The sequence below is a fragment of the Mesocricetus auratus genome, unplaced genomic scaffold (genome assembly GCF_017639785.1).
Source record: "Mesocricetus auratus isolate SY011 unplaced genomic scaffold, BCM_Maur_2.0 Super-Scaffold_100007, whole genome shotgun sequence".
Classification (NCBI taxonomy): domain Eukaryota; kingdom Metazoa; phylum Chordata; class Mammalia; order Rodentia; family Cricetidae; genus Mesocricetus; species Mesocricetus auratus.
Window position 1 is genome coordinate 16,204,162 of NW_024429191.1, and position 2,092 is coordinate 16,206,253.

Genomic DNA, 2,092 nt, shown 5'->3' on the forward strand with positions numbered 1-2,092 from the left:
CACTTGTTGCTTTTACAGAGGACCTAGGTTCAGCTTCCAGCACCCACATTAGTTCACAGTCATCTATAACTTCAGTTCCAGGGGATCAAAAGTCCTCTTCTGACCTCTGGGGATACCAGACACACACGGTGCACAGACATACACACAAGCAAAACAGGTGTACACATTAAGTAAATGCACCTTGTAAAAAGCGAAAAGAGGGCCTCTCTCCCCACCACTAGTCCATGCTACTCATCTTTTCGCTGCTCTGTTGCTTGATCTTCCACCCATCACAATGGAAGAATAAATTGCAGGGCTCGTCATTGACGATGGCTATGGCATATGTGGCAACAATTTCCATCGTGACCATGTTCCCATCCATCATCAGATGCACCCTACACCAGGGCTATCATGGTCATCATGGGCCAGAAGGACTCCTGTGTGGGGAATGAGGCCCAGAACAAGAGGGGTATCCCAGCCCTGAAGTACCCTATTGGGCACAGCACTGCCACAACTGGGATTACATGGAGATGATCTACAGTGAACTGTGGATGACCCAAGGAACACCTCGTGCTTCTGACCAAGGGCCCATGAACCTCAAGGCTAGCAGAGAGAAGATGACCCAGGTAATGTTTGAAGCCTCCAACACCCCAGCCAAGTATGTGGCCATTCAGGTGGTGCTGTCTCTGTATGCCATGGACTCTGGTAACAGCATCACACATAAGTGCACATTTATGAGAGCTATTCCCTTCCCTGAGTCATCTTGCATATGGACCCAGCTGATTGGGACCTGATAGGCTACCTTATGAAGACCCTGACTGTGTGGGGCTACAGCTTCACCACCACACTGAGTGGGAGATTGTGTGTGACATTAAGGAGAAACTATGTTATGTTGCTCCAGATATTGAGCAAGAAATGCCCACTGCTGCATCCCCCTTTCCTTAGAGAAGAGCTAAGAAGTCACCATCGACAACAAGCCATTCTGGTGTCAGAAGTGTTCTTCCAGCCCTCCTTCCTGGGCACGGAATCCTGTGGCACCTGTGAAACCACCTTTAACACCATCGTAAAGTATGATGTGGGCATTCCTAAGGACTTGTGTGCCAATGCAGTGCTGTCTGGTGGTGCCACTATGTACCCAGGCGTTGGTGACAGGATGCAGCAGGAGATCACAGCCCTAGCACACAGCATAACAAAGGTCAAGATCTTTGCCCCCTTCAGCTCAGGTTCTCAGTTTGAATTGGCGGCTCTATGCTGGCCTCACTGTCCACCTAGCACATGTGGATCATCAAGCAGTATGGCGAGCTGGGCCCCTCCGTCGTCTACCACAAATGCTTCTAGAGGAACAGCACAGTGCCAAGTGTCTGCTGCAGGGGCCGATTCTGAAGTATCCGTTTGTCTTAGCAAATGTACGCACCTCATGCTAGCCTCATGAAACGGGCATAAGTCACTGAAAAGGAATTTGTCCTTGAAGTTTGCATCCGATATCAGCTCTCGATCAGAGGACTTGCTCCTGCGTTGTGACCTTGTATTCAAGTTAACTGTTTCCTTGGTATACATGTAACACCCATGCATACCTTTTCTTGATTTGGTCCTTAGTCCATGTGGCACAATCACTTGGTGACTGAGGAGAGCAAGCTATGGAAGAGAAATTCCCAGACGGGTGGAGCTGCGTGAGCACTGTGCAGTGATCTGTGTAGGGTGTTAACCTACAGCTGGCTGTCCCAGGATTTCTGACAAGAGCTCCTGAACCATTTACCACTTCCCTCTTGCTGTCTAACAGCGAGGGAAAGTCCAAGCCTTAGGACCCAGTTTCCGTGCCGGTGTTTGCCTTCCTGTCCTATGGGTTGTTACTTGTTTTGTGTTGGGAACATTTGCATTGTCACCTGTGAACTTATTCACACTTTTAATTTGTGTAAGTTTTTTTTGCATCCAATTATTTAAGAAGTGACCAGTTTTGGGCTGGAGGGATGGCTCAGAGGTTAAAAGCACTGACTGCTCTTCCAGAGGTCTTGAGTTCAATTCCCAGCAACCGCATGGTGGCTCACAACCATCTACAATTCAATCTGGTGTATATGTAATAAATAAATAAATCTTTAAAAAAAAGAAGAAGTGA

General features: G+C 48.0%; 1 pseudogene; it reads left to right on the forward strand.

Moving 5' to 3' along the window:
* The first annotated feature begins 274 nt into the window (after nucleotides 1-274).
* On the forward strand, nucleotides 275-1,317 carry LOC101827668 (annotated as a pseudogene).
* Nucleotides 1,318-2,092: the final 775 nt, after the last annotated feature.